Genomic DNA, 21,240 nt, shown 5'->3' on the forward strand with positions numbered 1-21,240 from the left:
GGAGGCTAATTACTTTATAATATTGTATTTTGAGGTTCAGAATCACAGATCTTCCTCAACTTATAGTGGGTTATGTCCTGATAAACCCATCGTAGTTGAAAATATCCTACATTGAAAATAAATGCATTTAATACTCTAACCTACCAAATATGATAGCTACCCTACTTTAAATGTTTTCCGAACACCTACATTAATCTACAGTCAGGCAAAATCATCTAACACAAAGCCTATTTTATAATAGTGTTGAATATTTCATGTAATTTGTTTAATATTACACAAAAAAATGAAAAGCAAGCTGGTTGCACAGATACAGTATGGTTGTAAGTGTATTTACTGTTTATCCAGCATCACAAGACAGTATTCTTCCACATATCACTAGCCCAGAGAAAAAGTCAAATTTTAAAGCATGGTTTTTACTGAATGCATATCACTTTCAAATCACAATAAAGTCAAAAAAATTGTAAGTGAAACCATTGTTCAGTTGGTGACTGTCTGTATAGTATTTCCTAAGAGAGGATTTGCTTTTGCTTCTTGCTTTCATTAGAATATAGACATAGTGAAAGTGAAAGTGTTAGTCACTCAGTCGTGTCTGACTCTTTGTGACTCCATGGACTGTAGCCCCCTAGGCTCCTCTGTCCATGGAATTCTCCAGGCAAAAATACTGGGGTAGGTTTCCATTTCCTTCTCCAGGGGATTTTCCCAACCCAGGGATTGAACCTGGGTCTCCCACATTGCAGGCAGACTCTTTAGCGACTGAGTCACCAGGGAAGACCAAATATAGACATAACACCTCTATAAATTCAGTAATTCATTTCATTAAAAGTTGAATTTAATCTCTTGTGTGAACTTTTATATATCCAGTTCCTGCTTTTCCTTAAAGTTAAGCCTTGAAAAGTCTAAAATGAAAGCCAGGTTGTTTGAGAGAAACTTCTCCTTATTGGGCTGTGAATTCTAGTTGTCTCCCTTAGACACCTGAGACCAGTAAAAGCTCTTATAGTTTTTCAACCTCTCAGAAGCCATATAATACACTGGCTTAATGGTTAATACATTGATGGGAAAATTGAATTGAAATGCCCTTCTTAAATTTTTTTCCTATTTGTTTCTGGATCTTGGCTCTTCAGATTCTGGCTGTCTTGGTAGCCCACTCATGCCTTAGAAATATTTAAAACAGTATTTTCCACAGCTTTTCTAGTTGATTTTTGCAGAATGGTTTGAGTCAAGCTGATCTGTTACTTACTTCTGGAAATTCTCCTGTATATATTTTGATATGCTATTTGCTACATGAAGTTCATGACTGAATCCTTTCACCATATTTGCAGTCTTCCTTGGTTGTAGGAATTATTTATTTGTCCTGAGATTCAGGTCGGGAAGGAATATATTCATGGTGTACTTTTGTTGAGTATTTTACTCCCCTGTCTTCTAATTTCCTCTTGCTCCTGTTAGCAGTATCAAAGGGCCTGTCAGTTCAAACAGCTATGTTTTTTCTACCTTCTAAAGATATAATGCCAATATATTTAAAGGTTAAATTTGTGTAATATTTTGAAATGGTAACAGATTTTTATTGATTAAATTTGGCTTCATGGCTACAGTTTTTTTTTTCTTTTTTGATGTATCACCTTGACTAGGCTACATTCTCTGTTTATTCAGACATTAATCTGGGTGATGTTGTGATGCTATATTGCTAATGTAAAGTTCCTAATCAGTTAACTTTAAGTAAAAGAGGTTGCTCTGGATAATCTAGGTGTGTCTGATTTAATCACCTGTAAGGCCTTAAAAATAGTGCTGAAGGTTGAGAGATTGAGGTGGGTGGGGGGACGGATTCTGCCTGTGGACAACAATTTAGATCCATGCCCATGAGATCCATTCTGCCCTTACTGACAACCTGCCTATGGATTTTAGGTTTCCTTAGCCAGTCCCACAATCATGTAAGGCAATTTAATTTAATAAGTCTGAGGATTTATTCAGAAAGAACTGGAAGCTTTTGTGTCTATATCTGTATCTATATCTTTGAACTATATCTAATTGGTTTCCCAGGTGGCACAGTGGAAAAGAATCCACTTGCTAATGCAAGAGACACAGAAGACACAGTTCGATCCCTGGATTGGGAAGATCCCCTGGAGGAGGAAATGGCAACCCACTCCAGGATTCTTGTCTGGGAAATCCCATGGACAGAGGAGCCTGGTGGACTACAGTCCATGGGGTCCCAAAGAGTCGGAAATGACTGAGTGAGTACAGCACAATCTATATCTAGTATCTATAATGTATCTATATCTATACATTTTTCATTAATTCTGCTTCTCTCATTGAATCCCAACTGATAAAATGTCAATGAACATATGCTTCAGGAGAAAAAATCAGATAATATAGTGTAAATGAGCACAAGAGTATGCCATAGCCATGAAATGGAATCTGTGGTATTGTATTTAAATGGGTTTCTTTGCCCTGTACCTCGCAGAAATGACTATAGGATACATAATTAAGTCAGACTTCTTTAAATTAATTAACCTTGGGAATAGAAATGGAAATAGAAACAAAATTAATGAATATGCTAATTTCACCCCATGAAATGTCGGGGGATAGGTGATCTTTATCCATGGTTTAAAAATGCATACCAGATTAAACTGATGATTCCCATAAATATTTTTTTTTATTTCTAAAGAACAAAACATAAAAATGCTTTTCAAGGTTAAATGTAAAGGATGGGTGACAAACATCAATTTATTATCTTTGAGATTAATTAAATATGAAGTATTATGAGAAAATATTGACTAAATACCAGAAGGCTGTGTTGATGCTATAGAAGAGTAGGCAGCTAATAATGATTCTTAATAATGCCCAGTGAGAATAGAATCCCACTACTTTCTATTAGTGCACAGTTTTTTTCTTTTTTTGCAAATAAACTAGCATTACCATAATAAGCATGTAAAACACCATAAATAACTAAGTCTGTATGCAAGAATAAATTACTTCTGCTCTAAGAAACTGTAACCAGAGAGGGAAAAATATTCTTCTGGATTTGGGCAGGCAAAGCTCTGTAGCAAAATGAAACATTAATTCCTTGGAAAGAATCTAAAGTTTTAATTTTGGAGTGATTCCCTTCAGAAGATTTTATAAATCTGGTTTCAAGTGAATTATTTAAAAATAAATCACAAGCAGTTATCTAAGACCTTCTTTTGAACTCAGTTAAAATGAAATCCTGTGTTCCTTAGTTGCTCACATTGAAAGTTTTTGAAAAATCTGGTTACTACTAAAGGTTTGGTTAACATAAAATTACTCTTTAAGCATGTGCAAAAGGCATTATTATTCATCAACCAAAATATATAAATAGCACATTGTAATCATGTTTAAATAGTCATTTTAGCACACATGTTTGGAGTAATCTTAGGTCCCATATTTTGTTAAGACATCGTTCCAATGAAAATTTTCTTTTGACCTTCAAGTGTTTTATACTAACCTTTACCTTCAGTAATGTCATTATTCATGGCTGTTAAGCAGAGTCTCATAATATTTAAATCTATGGAGACTGATTTGACATCCTAACAATTTTACAAAACCAAAAAAAATAAAAGAGCCAAGTGAAAGTTAAAAAAAAGTAACAATGTGACAAACAACAGCACACAGTAATTTTTTTTCCTGAAGTCAACTTTAATAGGACTTGAAGTATTATAACTTTGATGATTGCTATTATCATCATTTACCTCATTCAGTAGGAGGCCATGTACTGTATTATAGGAATTATCAAGAAAATACACTTCAAGTATGCTGCACAAACTTGTTTGTAACAGCATGGAATAAATGCCAGCTTGTATTTTACTATGATGGAGCTTTTATTAACAAGCACTGGTGAGACAGAACCTTCTTTGAAATTAGAAATGCTACTGTACCAAGTGCAGTTATTTAGCTCCAGGTTTTAAGATTTTTTTAATGTGTCTTAAAAGGAGAATTTCATGACAAAAGAGAATTTCAAATATTTTTTTCTTGCAAAAGTGCCCTTTGAAATAAAAGTAGTTATTTGACATTTGAGAAATACTTCCTATCTTAGATAAGTTGGATTCTATCCTACAAACATTTACCCTTAAGACTCACAGGTTTTTTTCTTATTGTTATTACTTTGAAAGATGACTCATTCCTGATTTATTTTGTATATTTGATTGCATTCTCGATTGTATTTGATAATTAATCAGTTCAGTTCAGTTCAGTCTCTCAGTCGTGTCTGACTCTTTGTGACCCCATGAATTGCAGCATGCCAGGCCTCCCTGTCCATCACCATCTCCTGGAGTTCACTCAAACTCATGTCCATTAAGTCAGTGATGCCATTCAGCCATCTCATCCTGGGTCGTCCCCTTCTCCTCCTGCCCCCAGTCCCTCTAACCATCAGAGTCTTTTCCATTGAGTCAACTCTGCGCATGAGGTGGCCAAAGTATTGGAGTTTCAGCTTTAGCATCAGTCCTTCCAATGAACACCCAGGACTGATTTCCTTTAGGATGGACTGGTTGGATCTCCTTGCAGGCCAAGGGACTTTCAAGAGTCTTCTCCAACACCATAGTTCAAAAGCATCGATTCAGCACTCAGCTTTCTTCACAGTCCAACTCTCACATCCATACATGACCACAGGAAAAACCATAGCTTTGACTAGATGGACCTTTGTTGGCAAAGTAATGTCTCTGCTTTTTAATATGCTATTTAAGTTGGTCATAACTTTCTTTTCAAGGAGTAAGCGTCTTTTAATATCATGGCTGCAATACCATCTGCAGTGATTTTCAACATATAATGTGCTGCCTAATAATGCTCCTAACTGGGGTAGGGGGAGTTCCATAGTTTCTTAATAACACTTAGGACATTGTATCTAAAGGATATTGACTAATTTATCCAAAAAGTAGCACTGTCTAAATGAGTATTAGTACTTTGAAAATTTAGGAAGACCAAGGCTCTTTTTTCTATGTGTATAGTATGCTTTATTTCTCTATAGAAATTATAAGTCATCAACTTCAAAAAAGTTTGCCTATTTCCAATATATACACTCTCCTCTTCAATACATATATATGTTCACAAGTCCTCACTTCTTTTTTTGAGTTTTCTGATTAAATGACTTTGCATTAACACCTTTCTATCATTATTTTCTAAATATCATAGATACACCACCCAAAGGTAGATATACTACCCAGTGCACCCAAAGTTTATGTATTTTTAATGCTCTGTTATGTACTATTTTAGTATAGCATAGGCATGTTTTTGCATGAACTATAAACCGGTAGAACCATATCTTATCAATGGGTAATCTGTTCTCTGGTAATAAGATGATTCACTATCACTTCAATAGCACAATATTAGCAACTTAGGGAGGGCAGTCTTCAAAAGCCAGTTAACATAAAGTATTTCTCCTTTTATTCAGTTCAGTTTAGTCAGTCACGTTCAACTCTTTGCGATCCCATAGACTGTCACATGCCAGGCTTCCCTGTCCATCACCAACTCCCTGAGCTTGCTCAAACTCATGTCGATTGAATCAGTGATGCCATCCAAACATCTTATCCTCTGTTGTCCCATTTTCCTCCTGCCTTCAATCTTTCCCAGCATCAGGGTCTTTTCTAAGGAGTCAGTTCTTTGCAATGGTGGCCAAAGCTTGGAGTGTCAGCTTCAGCATCAGTCTTTCCAATGAATATTCAGGACTGATTTCCTTTAAGATTGACTGGTTTGATCTCCTTTTATTACACATCATGAAAATAAAGATAAATCATATGTCACTTTTGTCTTGCCATTATAGAAATAATAGAAAGGCCCGAAGTTGAGAGAGTGACTTTTTTGAAGACCATCAAGGAAGACTGTGGCTAGAGCCAGTATAATAAGGGAAAAATGGTCAGAAATGAAGTTGGAACAATGTAAGGGGGAAGCAGAATATTTTTAGTGTTTAGATCATTGTAAAAATATTTATGTTCCATGTGATATTGAGAGACATAGTAATGACAAGATGTGAGTTAGATAAATGAATCTCTTTGTTGCTGTGTGAATACTACACTTTGTATACTACACAGAAGTGAGGACTGAGAAGGGTGGGAGCAGATTAAGCAGTTAGTGGGCTCTAAGTTTACTTAAAAATGATGGTTTCTTGGATCATAGAGATAGTAAAGGAAATTGTGAGAAGCTGTTATACTCTAGATTTATATAGATGTTGGAATCAAAAGAATTTGTTGATGGATGGGATGTGTGGAGTGAGAAAAAGTTGTCACTACTTAAAATGGGAAAAGACTGTAGGTGGAATCTTTTCAGTAGATAGAAGATAATAAATTAGATTTTGGATATATTAAACTTGAATTGTGTATGTGTGTGTGCTCTATGATCGGTTGTGTCTGACTCTTGTGACCCCTTGGACTGAAGACAGCCAGTCTCCTCTGTTCATGGGATTTGGGCTTCCCAGGTGGCTCAGTGATAAAGAATTGGACTGCCAATGCAGGAGACACAAGAGACACGGGTTTGATCCCTGGATTGGGAAGATCCCTTGGAGGAGGAAACAGCAACCCACCGTAGTATTCTTGCCTGGGAAATCCCATGGACAGAAGAGCCTGGTGACTACAGTCCATGGGGTTGCAGAGTCAGACAGGCCTTAGCGACTGAGATCACTTGGAGAAACCATTTGAGAAGACCTATAGCACCTCCAGTCTTCATGTTTTTCTGGTACTTTATTACTAATTTGTCAGTCAATATCTTATTGACAGTATTACAAATATTGACAGTCTTGATATTAATTACATATTATATATGCTATCTTTTTAGGAAATAAAATCTTGAGTTTAAAAAGCAGTGTCTCCTTGCTAGCATGGAATTGATCAGAAGTGACACGTTTCCTCCAAGTAGAAGCTAGTTTAACCACCAGAAAGCGATGGGTGGAAACATTTCTACCACAGGCATTCACCTTATCTTTCAAGTGGAAATTTAGAAACTCAAATATATAATTTTCAAATGGGAAAAACTCATGTGTCCATTTGTATTAAATTACTGAACAATGCAAACTGTTTGTGATACCCTGTCATCTAGCCTTGTCCGTAACTCCCCAAACTTGCAAAAAGAATGTTACTAGCTGCTAGTGAGTGACACTAAATCTCCTATACCATGACAGGCATAATCCTTTGATAAAATAGGTATCTTTATCTGTAATGTTATCAACTGTCAACCAAACTGATGTGATGTCACATCAAGGACAGAATATAATATGATATGGGTATGGATACACTAAGTTTTCTTTTGCATGAAATAATCTACTTTAGAGATGTCTGACAAGTACTGTAATTATTTAAAGTACTTATGACAAAGTAACATAATTTATCAATATAGCAAACATAATTGTAATATGAGTAGTCAAAATAATTGTGATTAAACTACTCTTTAGACACTATTTAGAAGAGGATAAAACAAGAAGACAAGGAAGTATAGTTACTGACATTTAGAACTCAGGGAGACTTTTCAACCTATCTATAGGGACTACTTTCATGAAAAATGTTTTTCAGTTCTGATTCTGATGTTAGGTAGATATGTGATAGCGGTTGTGCATTTTCTATAAGATTGTCAGATAAATTCTGCCTTTCCCATGATGTGGCATGAAATTTATACCATCCCATTACTTATCCCAAATTTACCCCATCCCAATATATTACCATCCCATCCCAGTATATATCACTTGAGAAGAAATTCACCAGTTGTCCTCTCAGAACTTCTTTTTGTTTTTCTTTAAAGAAACTCCCATCTACAGGGCAATACATTTTCAAATATTTATGTTAATCTTTATTAGTCTATTTACAGATATTTATTCTTAATAATTTTATTTAAACAATTGAACACTTTGATTTCAAATGAATATCATATCCTCATTTCTTACTTGCCTCTGTACTTTATCTATAGCATTCTATCAACTGTGTCTCTATATTTACTTTGATTGTTTTGGCTGTGGTAAAGAAAAAATTTTGTTTAAACACATAGCTTGGATTATTCTACTTTCTTGCTTTTAATTTTTAAGTTGTATGGACTTCCCTGGTGGCTCAGACAGTAAAGCGTCTGTCTACAATGCGGGAGACCTGGGTTCGATCCCTGGGTTGGGAAGATCCCCTGGAGAAGGAAATGGCAATCCACTCCAGGACTATTGCCTGGAAAATCCCATGGACAGAGGAACCTGGTAGGCTACAGTCCATGAGGCCGCAAAGTCCATGGACACGACTGAGCAATGTCACTTCATCATTCTAGCAAAGGCTTGACATTCATAAGTACTGATTTATGTGACCATGACCAAACAATAAGATCGAGTCTCCATCAGTTCAGTTCAGTCGCTCAGACTGAACAATATGTCACTCATTAAAAAGCAGTCCAATGCCTACTAGAAGAATTGTCTCCTTCTAATACTGCGAGAAAGTTGAGCATAAGCATCATCATAAAAATACAAATATGAGCTTTAATAATAAAAGACCCAATCTCAAATTTTACAGAATCATTGACATAATCTTCCTTTGAGTAAAATATATATACATATATATTTTAATATATGCATATACACAAGCATATATACATATATATTTATTATATATTAATTTATTTAATGTGTACTTTATGGGTACCATAAAATATTTTATGGGTGCCCTTCCCAAGTGGTGCTAGTGATAAAGAACCCATGGCATGAAATGTAAGAGACACTGGTTCGATCCCTGGGTTATGAAGATCCCCTGAAGGAAGGCAGAAGGAAGGCACAGCAACTCACTCCGGTATTCAGTATTCTTGCCTGGAGAATCCAATGGACAGAGGAGTCTGGCAGGCTACAGTCCATGGGATCGCAAAGAGTCTGACATGACTGAAACAACTTAGCATGCACACAAAGACAGGACATATTTCACTGTGCCTCAAAGGGCAAATCATTCATACCCAGGCCATCACAACTAATCAGAAAATCATATTCAATATTTCCTTCTTTGCAGAATACTTAAATCTCTAAAGTCTGATATTCATTCATCTAAAGTTGTTTTCTAGATCATTGATCTAACTCCTTTATACTTTATAACCCTCAGTGTCTTCAATTAAGATCATGAATTACATTTAACTTACATTTCCATGTTTTTACTTTCCTCTATAATATTATCATAAAACTTAGGTCATTGAATTCAGTGTTTTAAATTACTTGTTACAATTGCATGACACCTTATAGAATATTTCAAAATAAACAGTTCATAATAATTGACTCTTTGTGACCCATGGACTGTAACCCACCAGGCTCCTCTGTCCATGGGGATTCTCTAGGCAAGAATACTAGAGTGGGTTTCCATGCCCTCCTCCAGGGGATCTTCCCAACCCAGGGATCGAACCTAGGTCTCCCACAGTGCAGGTGGATTCTTTACCATCTGAGCCACCAGGGAAGCCAAATTTGTCTACTTCCAACCCTAATTAGACACAAGCCCAAAGTCTATGGGAGTTCAATATATGCCTAAAATGAAATATTGCTTGGATAAGAAACAAAATTTCAGTTGAAGTCTTCATTCATACTAAAATTCATACATAATGGCAGCTTTAAAACTGGCTGAATATATTATTTACATGCAGTATATATTTTTTTATATTACTAATAACACTAATATGTAAAATGGTATTCTTTTGGTACCTTAGTTGACATCCTTGTAAAATACAATCAGTCAGTTCAGTCACTCAGTCATGTCCAACTCTTTGCGACCCCACGGACTTTAGTACTCCAGGCTTCCCTGTCCATCACCAACTCCCGGAGCCTACTAAAACCCATGTCCATTGTGTCAGTGATGCCATCTAACCATCTCAGCCTCTGTCGTCCACTTCTCCTCCTGCCTTAAATCTTTTCCAGTATCAGGGTCTTTTCCAATGAGTCAGTTCTTCGCATCAGGTGGCCAAAGTATTAGAGTTTCAGCTTCAGCATCAGTTCTTCTAATGAATATTCAGGACTGATTTCCTTTAGGATGGACTGATTGGATCTCCTTGCAGTCCAAGGGACTCTCAAGAGTCTTCTCCAACACCACGGTTCAAAAGCACCATTTCTTCAGTGCTCAACTTTCTTTATAGACCAACTCTCACATCCATACATGACTACTGGAAAAATAATAGACTGCTACTATTTGGGACTCTTGTTTCACTTATGCCAATTAGATCTAATTAATAAATAAATTTGGATTTAAAATAAGTTTCACCATATTTCTTATATTTGTTCAGTCATGTCCGACTCTTTGTGGACTATACAGGCCATGGAATTCTCCAGGCCAGAATACTAGAGTGGGTAGCCTTTCCCTTCTCCAGGGGATCTTCCAAACCCAGGGACAGAACCCAGGTCTTCTACATTGCAGGCAGATTTTTTACTAGCTGAGGCACAAGGAAAGCCCAAGAAAACTGGAGTGGGTAGCCTATCCCTTCTCCAGGGTATCTTCCTGACCCAGGAATCAAACTGGGGTTTCCTGCATTACAGGCGGATTCTTTACCACCTGAGCTATGAAGGGAGCCCAATAAATAAGATTGGATTTAAAATAAGTTTCACCATATTTCTTCTATTTCACCGTACTACCCTTCATACAACTCAAGAAATTAGACTTGGAAAATAAGAGGATGGAATTATCAGATACCTTTTTTGGAACTTTTCCCTAAAATGTGCTAGTAAAAACAAATACCTTGGAAAAGAATCTCTAATTTACCATTATGCTTGATGTTATTCAATGAATTTGGCTTGTTTTTCTGGTATTATTTCCATAAAATGATAAGGAATAAAATTTGGAAAGCTAAATAGCTTCATGAAGCTGAGCTTCTAGTTCAGATTTTAAAGACTTTGTGCCATGGTATTGGTGAATTCCAGACTGCCCTTGAAATAGTCCCAAAGTTACAACCAGGTTTCATTTGCAGTCTAACTGCTCTTTCAGAAGTGGGTATGTATAAGGTTGTCAATACATCCTGGATTTTGAGACTAAATAATTTTATTTTTATAACCAGAGAGTGGAAAGAACTTGCTGGATATGGTGCTAAAATATAGGTGTGTCCAGTTTCCAGAGAAAAAGCTTGCAGAATACTATCTTACTTACCAGTCTCTCAAGGTAGAACTGATGATGAAATGGGATATTGTGCTCAACAGAGAAGCTGACCTCTAAATAAACATTCAAACATCTAACATCTAAATAAACGAGAGACATGCCATTCTTAGACTACCCTGAATTGAGCTGATCAGATTAAATCTGCTTCGCAAAATGGCTTTAGTAGAAATGTAGTCCCATCATATAGGCATTTTTAGGTCATTACATTCAGTATTTTGGAGAAACCCATAATATTTTCATCTGAATTTGCTGACAAGTTTGGTCAGTCCTTAATAACTGTCATATGATAATTAAATTGGTAATAATAATCAGCATATAACCTTCCAAGTTGACTACATCAGATGGTACCTGAGATAACTGGACACATAATTTCTAGTATGTTTGCTAAAAATGTCTCATTACACCTCAAACTTGAGCACTTAAGTTTAAAGGATTGTTCCTAAGGAAGAATTGAGAAATCTCCATTCCTGATTTGTAAAAACAGTGTCATTTCTATTCATTTTATTAGTACATATTTCTATAATGCGAGTCCTTGTTTCATATATAAACTAAGCCAACTTATTTTCAAGGTAAGGGAAGCTAGTTAAAGTGATTTATTTACTTCTTCCCCTAAACTATTGTAATACAGTTAAATAATAAGCCCAGAACATCATTTTGATGGTATTAACACGAAACTTTGAAAGCTATACATCCCCTCCAAACATGTTGAAAATAGTGATCCATTTATGAGAAGTGAATAATTTTGCTTGTAATATTTAAAAATATCTCATACTCTACAGTTTTAGATAACTATAATATTCACATGCTAATCCACCCACACTTTAGAACACAGCAGTCCCACTTGAAGAAAATCCTAAGAGGAACTTAATAATAATTGTTATAATGACTATTGAAATCTGTTTGGCATGAACCAGCCTAGTAGTACTTACATTCTTTTCCTGTTATATCCCCCAGTATATTTTCACTTCACTTTCTACTAGTGCTGCATTGTGTTTCTTTCAACAGGCAAGACTGTAAAAATATCATTCAGCAGTACTCTCTGGCAGGAAGTCAGAGGTTGCAGAGACATTGGACAAAGGATACATACTGTATGCTATGTAGTTTAAAGATATGTATGTTTAGAATATACTAATAGTGTTAACAATGTAGTTCATATAAGAGAATAAGGTACATGTTTTAGAAGTTGCATATAGAGCCTGTCACCTTTGCATTAAAATTTAGCCTTACTCTTACTGAGAAGCTTCCTTGGTGGCTCAGATGGTAAAAGTGTCTACTTGCAGTATGAGAGACACAGGTTCAATCCCTGGGTCAAGAAGATCCCCTGGAGAAGGAAATGGCAACCCACTCCAGTTCCCTTGCAAGAAAATTCCGTGGATGGAGGAGTCTCACAGGCTACGGTCCATGGGGTCACAAAGAGGCAGACACAACTGAGTGACTTCACTTACTGAAAAGTCTTGGTCTTAATACATACCACTATATATAACATCCTGGAATGTGAAGTCATGTAGGCCTTAGAAAGCATCACTACAAACAAAGCTAATGGAGGTGATGGAATTCCAGTTGAGCTATTTCAAATCCTGAAAGATGATGCTGTGAAAGTGCTGCATTCAATATGCCAGCAAATTTGGAAAACTCAGCAGTGGCCACAGGACTGGAAAAGGTCAATTTTCATTCCAATCCCAAAGAAAGGCAATGCCAAAGAATGCTCAAACTAGCGCACAATTGCACTCATTTCACACGCTAGTAAAGTAATGCTCAAAGTTCTCCAAGCCAGGCTTCAGCAATACATGAACCATGAACTTTCAGATGTTCAAGCTGGTTTTAGAAAAGGCAGAGGAACCAAAGATCAAATTGCCAACATCCGCTGAATCATCGAAAAACAAGAGAGTTCCAGAAAAACATCTATTTCTGCTTTATTGACTATGCCAAAGCCTTTGACTGTGTGGGTCACAATAAACTGTGGAAAATCCTGAAAGAGATGGGAATACCAGACCACTTGACATGCCTATTGAGAAACCTATATGCAGATCAGGAAGCAACAGTTAGAACTGGATATGGAACAACAGACTGGTTCCAAATAGGAAAAGGAGTCTGACAAGGCTGTATGTTGTCACCCTGCTTATTTAACTTATATGCAGAGTACATCATGAGAAACACTGGGCTGGAAGAAGCACAAGCTGGAATCAAGATTGCTGGGAGAAATATCAATAACCTCAGATATGCAGATGACACCACCCTTATGGCAGAAAGTGAAGAGGAGCTAAAGAGCCTCTTGATGAAAGCGAAAGAGCAGAGTGAAAAAGTTGGCCTAAAGCTCAACATTCAGAAAACTAAGATCATGGCATCTGGTCCCATCACTTCATGGGAAATAGATGGGAAACAGTGGAAACAGTGTCAGACTTTATTTTGGGGGCTCCAAAATCACTGCAGATAGTGGTTGCAGCCATGAAATTGAAAGACGCTTACTCCTTGGAAGAAAAGTTATGACCAACCTAAACAGCATATTAAAAAGCAAAGACATTACTTTGCCAGCAAAGGTCTGTCTAGTCAAGGCTATGGTTTTTCCAGGGTCATGTATGGATGAGAGAGTTGGACTGTGAAGAAAGGTGAGCGCAGAAGAATTGATGCTTTTGAACTGTGGTGTTGGAGAAGACTCTTGAGAGTCCCTTGGACAGCAAGGAGATCCAACCAGTCCATTCTAAAGGAGATCAGTCCTGGGTGTTCATTTGAAGGACTGATGCTAAAGCTGAAGCTCCAGTACTTTGGCCACCTCATGCGAAGAGTTGACTCATTGGAAAAGACTCTGATGCTGGGAGGGATTGGGGGCAGGAGGAGAAGGGGACGACCGAGGATGAGATGGCTGGATTGCATGACTGACTTGATGGACATGAGTCTGAGTGAACTCCGGGAGTTGGTGATGAACAGGGAGGCCTGGCGTGCTGTGGTTCATGGGGTCGCAAAGAGTTGGACACGACTGAGCGACTGATCCAATTTGATCTGGTATATTAACCAGCTATGTTTTACATATTAGAAAACATCAAATAAAGTTAGGTTAAAATTTTTTAAGTGTTTAAATTTAAAAAAGAAAAATTTCACCTTTGTACAAAGAGATGTGAAAAATAAGTTATTTTAATAAGGTACAGTCACTATAAGAGTCACTAGATATGATTTGATTTTGAACTTCGTAGTTTACTACATGTGCAATCTGGGGCAAGTTACTTGATTTTCCTAAGTTTTAGGTTTCTAATCTGTAAATAGTTATAAGAAAATTTATCTCCCAGTTTGTACTGAAGATTAAATGGGCTACTGAATATAGAATGAGGTAACTGTGCATGTTTATTATAATATGTAGTAGCTTATTATTTCATTAACTTATTTTAATGAGATTAGATGTCTGATAAAGCCCTAGCCAGTTCAAGTTTCTTGTCCTTGACCTGTTGCCTGCCTTAGCCAGATTTCACCCTTGACTACCTAGTTTTACATTTAAAGGGTATATTTTTTTACATTGTGATTTTGAGCTTATGAAAATTTGTTTTAGAATTCTGTTTTCCTTCCAGAATGTCCAGAAGTCACAGTGATTTAATTCATATTTTATATATTTATAATTTGTGTATGTGTCATGTCTGACTCTTTGTGACCCCTTGGACTGTAGCCCACCAGGATCCTCTGTCCATGGGATTTTCCCAGGAAGGAATACCTGAGAAGGTTACTATTTCCTTTTCAAGGGGATCTTCCCAACTCAGGGATTAATCCACGTCTCTTGTGTCTCCTGCATTGGCAGGCAGATTCTTTATCAGGGCTTCCCTAATAGTTCAGTTGGTAAAGAATATGCCTACAATGCAGGAGACCCTGGTTGGATTCCTGGGTCAGAAAGATCCACTGGAGAAGGGATAGGCTACCCACTCCAGTATTCTGGCCGGGAGAATTCCATTAACTGTATAGTCCATAGGGCTGCAAAGAGTTAGACACGACTGAGTGACTTTCACTTTTCTTTATCACTGTGCCACCTGGGAAGCCTGTCAGGCATTCAAAATAAATATGTTTACCAACCTACGGTGTGTTAAAATATGGACCCTCAAACACTAGGTAATGGACAACAAAAACATCAAATCAGAAAGAGCCTCTTTACCTTTTAATAAAAGGGCTGAAATCTTAGAGAAATAGACATGAGGTAGATGACATCAGGACCAGCTGGCTTACCATGCCTCTTGAAAATTGAAGATCAGACTTATTGAATAAATATGCTGGGATGAGGCAGGAATGTGATTGAATGGGATGGGTTGGGATGAAACAGTAATATAAATGTTTTGTAAATCAGAAAATAGGAAAAAAGGGATGGTAATGATCAAATCTATAAAGCAGTGTCAAGACTGAGAATAAAAGTGCTGACCCAGCAGTAATCTCTTAACTTCTGGAAAATGTCTGTGGCATTTTCGATCTATCAAAAATATGAAGCTCCTAGTATTTTTTCTGACTATAGTATGCTTAGATTATTATTTTTAACCCTGATACATCCCAGTGATTTTTCTATAAAGGATTGTTTGCTAGTTTTAACAAGGATTTCCCCATAGTTTTCTCTTAGTTACAGTACTTTCAAATTAAAGGTATGTATTTTGTAGAATATTGTCAGAAATTCCTAAAACTCCCCCCAAACTGTGTGTATATATATTTAACTTCATTTAAATGTTGCTCCTTCTTATCCATTTTCTGCTCTGTATAGAATCTTTGAAATTTAGAACTTGCTAGGAAGACTTCATTTGGAAATGTATGTAGGAATCATTAATACTTTCAAGGAATAGTCCTATTCTCCACTCCTTAGTGCCATGAGGCAGGATTGCATTTTCTGTACCACCTCTTTGTGGTTGGATGGAGCTATGACTAGTTCTGTCTTGAGTCGTGAACCATCTACTTGACAATGCAGAGCATTTAATTTGAGGCAAAAAACCTTCCAGAGAGCTTCCCTTCTTCTTTGTCACAATGACTAATACTGTTCAAGCTGGTGATGGTTCTATCCACCCAGTTTTCAGAGTAAAGTGGCTTGGAGCAGAGCCCCTAGACAACTGTTAATAGACCAGTATTATGTGTGAGAAATACATCTCTGGTGTTCTAAGCTACTGACATTTTGGAGTTGTTTGTTGCTGCAGTATAACTTAATTTATCATGATGAAATTATTTTGAGCATTACATGTAAACATCAGAGGTATGCAGTCATGGTTATTCAAGAAAAATGTAATACTACAGCCTCAATAATAAAATGCTTTTCATTTTTCTCTACATGATATTCCTCCAGGTAAGAGAGGTCTCCATGCATGAAGCTGTTTTATTTAATCCCACATTTTTAGTGCTTAACATTTTATCAGATAAATACAAGAATTCATCAAGAGAATACAGACATGCAGTTTGGAAACAGACTTAAGTTCCTATATTGCCTGATACTGTGTGTATTTCTTCGGCTGCATAAAAGTTATAATAGCTTCCAAATGACTTGTTTTCATTTTCTTTTAAATTACCCAAGAACCCCCAAAGTGCACAAAAACAGAAATAATCTCCTGATATAAATGGTAGCTAATGACACTTAAAAGTATGTTTTTTTCTCCCTCCTCAGTGCCCATCAAATAGCTCTTATATGAGACATTAAATTGTTACACAGAATCAACAATTCCTTAGAGAGCCAAGAAAAGTGACATTAATTGCTACTACTTTTATTTTCCTCCTGCCTCTCTTCTTTCCTCCCTCTGTCTTTATCCATCTCCTTATTCCCTAACTTGGCTTTCTTTCAGTTTCCTGCATTTTCATTAAATGTTATAAATACAAAGCATTTTAAGCATTTCTGGAAATAGAAAGTAAAAGAAAGACAATTCTAATTTATTTGGGCTTATATGGGTTTTAAATTCCTGGCTTAAGGGATCTATGGAAATAAATAACTTAGACATTTTTTACCTTGATCTTTATGACTAGATGGAGTTGACATACTTTTTACACAATATTATTTGAAATAACCATCAATGGCTTTCCTCAATGCCTATTTGATATATTGTTAAATAAGAATTAACACAAAAATTGGTAATACTGTTCAGAATAAGCATCATTTTTAAAAAGTCTATAAAAGACTGAGTAGGTGCATCTTAAATTGCCTAAAATTCCCATTGCATTCACAGATAAGGAGACAATTAGAGAAAAGCCCTGTTGAAAAGGCAGACCTTCTGAAAAAGCATCAGGTTTAATGAGTTAAAAAAGAACAATGAGAATACATAGATATAGTTCAGGAAATTTTATTAGTTGGTTTTATTTCCAATACAACCATCATTTAATTTCTGAAAATCAGTAGAACAATCCTGATGTTTCACTCTTTTTTTAACTAAGAAAATCTTTTCCAGTTACATTATTAAAAATTTTAGATTACTCCAAAACATAAATAATATTGAAAACAACCTTTCTCCACTGTAATTTTTCCCTCAAACCTTGCCAATAAACTTTGAAAGCAGATCTTTATTAATTGTAAGTGCTATAGGATCACAGATAAGGAAAGGCTTCACAGCATTTAGGGAGGGCTTCAAAGAGAAGGTGGCATTTGAATGACAAATGTAGTAGTTTCTCATATAGTATGAAGTTTTACAGGCAAAAGGAATGGTATAAACTTAGGTATTCAGATGGACAATGTGCTTAGGAATATGTGCTATGCGTAGAGCATCTATCATGAGAGAGAATTCGTAGGAGATGAGTCTTGCAAGGAAAGCCTGAACCAAGCTGGAAAACACCTCATATATCACTATTAATCTAGGTATAGTGCAAGAAATACACTACTTCTGGTATTTTAAATTCTTTTCTCAAGAGCAGACAGCTAAGAGTTAACCAGAATTGAGATTTGAATGTAGACAGGCTTGTCTCCAGAGTCTGTGCTCTTAATCACTAGGCTGTAGATAAATATACAGGTAACAGCTTTTATGAATGAAGTACAAGCTAAGGACTGGGAAGCAAGTGGTAATTGTATAGGGTGTTGTTCATTTCAGTTGTCTTGGGGGAATAAATTTAGATTGATACTTGAAGTGTTGTAGTTGTCTTCATGGTGAGCAGAGAAGAAACCCAGGTAACAAAGAGCAAATATTCTCATACCTCATTTCTCTCTTCTTTCTTCCCTACCCTAACCTTCATTTTCCTGCTCGCTCTCTCTCATCAGAAGGCTGGAAGAGACAGGCTGAAGAGATGGGAATTCAAGTCATGAGGCCATTTTAACTTTGTTTATAGTTTGAAAGAATAGTTGTTTCTGAGGTATATTTTGCAGTTAATAGACAAATGTCAGTAGAAACATACAATGTGTTTCTCGATCATATTTACAAGCAACAAATGTGTTAAGTCTTTATTTTCTTTAAATCTCTCACTATGGTGTTTTTATAACACATGGTGGATCTGCATTATAATTACATTAACGAAGAACTCCATCACCATATCTACTTATTACACTCAATTATAAAACCTGAGCTGCTTGGCAAAGGTATTATTCATTAACCTTTTCAGAGCTTATAATAGGAAGTCTAATCACATAGAGGTGGTAGACTGCATTCTGAAAATGACTCCAGTTGTCATGTACAGTAAATTTTAATACCCAAATTCTCTGTAAATTGGGCAGTTCCATGAAATTGAATGAGGAGAAATCTATTCAATCAGCTTAAAAGTATGAAATTTGAGTTCATTTTCACTGTAAAAATAATGATTGTAACTGAGATAAATGCTTAAAGAACATTTTTATTTTTATTCTAATTAAAGTGCCTGCATGTATTAATTTTACTTCCCTTTATATGCTTTAGGCTTTCAGATTCTGATTGAAATTACATATACAGTAATAAACATTGTTAATTTGTGTCTCCTATTCCAACATCCTCTTGAAATGAAAAAGAAAACTAGGTATCCTGTTTTTAATAAACACTTTTACCTTAAGTCTTTTATTGTTTCTGTAGTGTATAACACAAACCAACCTTGGTGATTTACCATATGTGGACGACCTTTAATTCAAATGATTTGTTCTTAAATATTTACTATTGCTTAGATTGACACTGATACACTATACACAAAATTCCATATATAAGAATGACTTAACAATCATAGTTAATTTCAGTCTTCAAACTGCTTACCTTTTCCACACATTTGGCATTGTTATTAAGTCTCAACTTCTAGAATGCTTCTTTTCCCTTGTTTTATAACTACTCTCTCTTTTTTCTCCTACTTCTCTGAACCTCCTTTATTTGCTCCTATCACTTACCCTTTCATTTAATTCTGGGCTTCCTTGGGCTCTGTGAATATCCATTTTTATATTCTCATTTTGGCAATCATTTCTGGAAAACAATTTCTTCCCTTGTCTTCAGTTTTCATCTATATGCTAATCAAATTTTTATTTTTTTTCATGTAAGGACTCTTTCATTTACTTAAGAAATACTTTGAGCACCTACTATGTATTAACGATTTTGATGTGCATTGGATTAAGCATAGTCCCTATCATCTTGGAATTTACAGATTAATGAAGGATTCAAACACATACATGTGGAATCTTTTAGTCCAAGCAAAGCTTTTGATAAGCACTTTTGTGGTTGGATCAAAGTACATAGGAGTGGGGGTTATGATATGTGAGGTATAAAGCTCCTTTTAAGTATTTGAAGAAATATTTTGCAATCAGGGGTTATTTTATTAAAATAGTGCTTACTATGGATGTACATATACATATAAATACATCTAGTCAAGCCTATGGTTTTTCCAGTAGTCGTGTATGGGTGTGAGAGTTGGACTATAAAGAAAGCTGAGCGCAGAAGAATTGATGCATTTGAATTGGAGAAGATTCTTGAGAGTCCCTTGGACTGCACGGAGATCCAACCAGTCCATCCTAAAGGAGATCAGTCCAGGGTGTTCATTGGAGGGACTGATGTTGAAGCTGAAATTCCAGTACTTTGGCCACCTGATGCAGAGAGCTGGATCATTTGAAAAGACCCAGATGCTGGGAAAGATTGAGGGCAGGAGAAGAAGGGGATGACAGAGAATGAGATGGTTGGATGGCATCACCAACAAAATGGACATGGGTTTGGGTGGACTCTGGGAGTTGGTGATGGACAGGGAGGCCTGGTGTGCTGTGGTTCATGGGGTCACAAAGAGTTGGACACAACTGAGCTACTAAACTGAACTGAACTGAATAGTGACAAAGGCATCTTAACATTAGTAATATCCATTATTTGCTTTAATAACTTCTGAAAACCAAGTTCAGTAGTGCCTTATTAATTTATTCTCAGGATATTCAATGTAGATACACAATTTCACATAACAACATTGTTTAAAATGACAGACATTAACACAGAGATATAGTCAGTGATTATCAGAGTGAGAGTTGTCTAAAAGCATTTTTAAAATATGAGCTGGTGATCGATATAACATGCACTTATTCATTTGGCTCTTTACCTATATTCTTATTTTACCTATTAGAGCTCATTTTGCTGTTAAGTATTCTGATAATTATTTCCAATGTAGAAATGCAGTTTGGGTTTAAGAATTCTTTGGGCAAAATGTTGACACATGAAAGACCCCACTAATATGACCTTGACATAAAATATGTTATTAAATGCCTGAAGCTATTGGTAATAAGTTCTAAAGGCAGATATGTGAAGGGCAGAGACAACTACCTGCACATTTAAATATTCCTATTTTTTCTTTTTTGGGGGGGTTGATCTCTTTGTTTTTTGTTTTTTATTTAAATTTATTTTAATTGGAGGCTAATTATTTTACAATATTGTATTGGTTTTGCCATGCATCAACATGAATCCGCCACAGGTGTACATGTGTTCCCAATCCTGAACCCCCCTCCCACCTCCTTCTCTGTACCATCCCTCTGGGTCATCCCTGTGCACCAGCCCCAAGCATCCTGTATCCTGCATCAAACCTAGACTGGAGATTTGTTTGTTATATGATATTATACATGTTTCAATGCCATTCTCCTATTTCTTAATGGCAGTGCAAGAGAAGTTAAAAGTCAATCATCAAATAATGCTCTGAATCATATCAGCAATTTCTTGTGTAAGTGACATGGAAATTGGAGTAGATGAAGATGTGGATAATTTATGAATTTTAGTGCCAACTGTAAATGCAGTCATGATTTTTGCAATTATATTCTATTTCACCTTTATTTGAAAGGATACAG

Source organism: Capra hircus, assembly GCF_001704415.2.
Source record: "Capra hircus breed San Clemente chromosome X unlocalized genomic scaffold, ASM170441v1, whole genome shotgun sequence".
NCBI lineage: Eukaryota > Metazoa > Chordata > Mammalia > Artiodactyla > Bovidae > Capra > Capra hircus.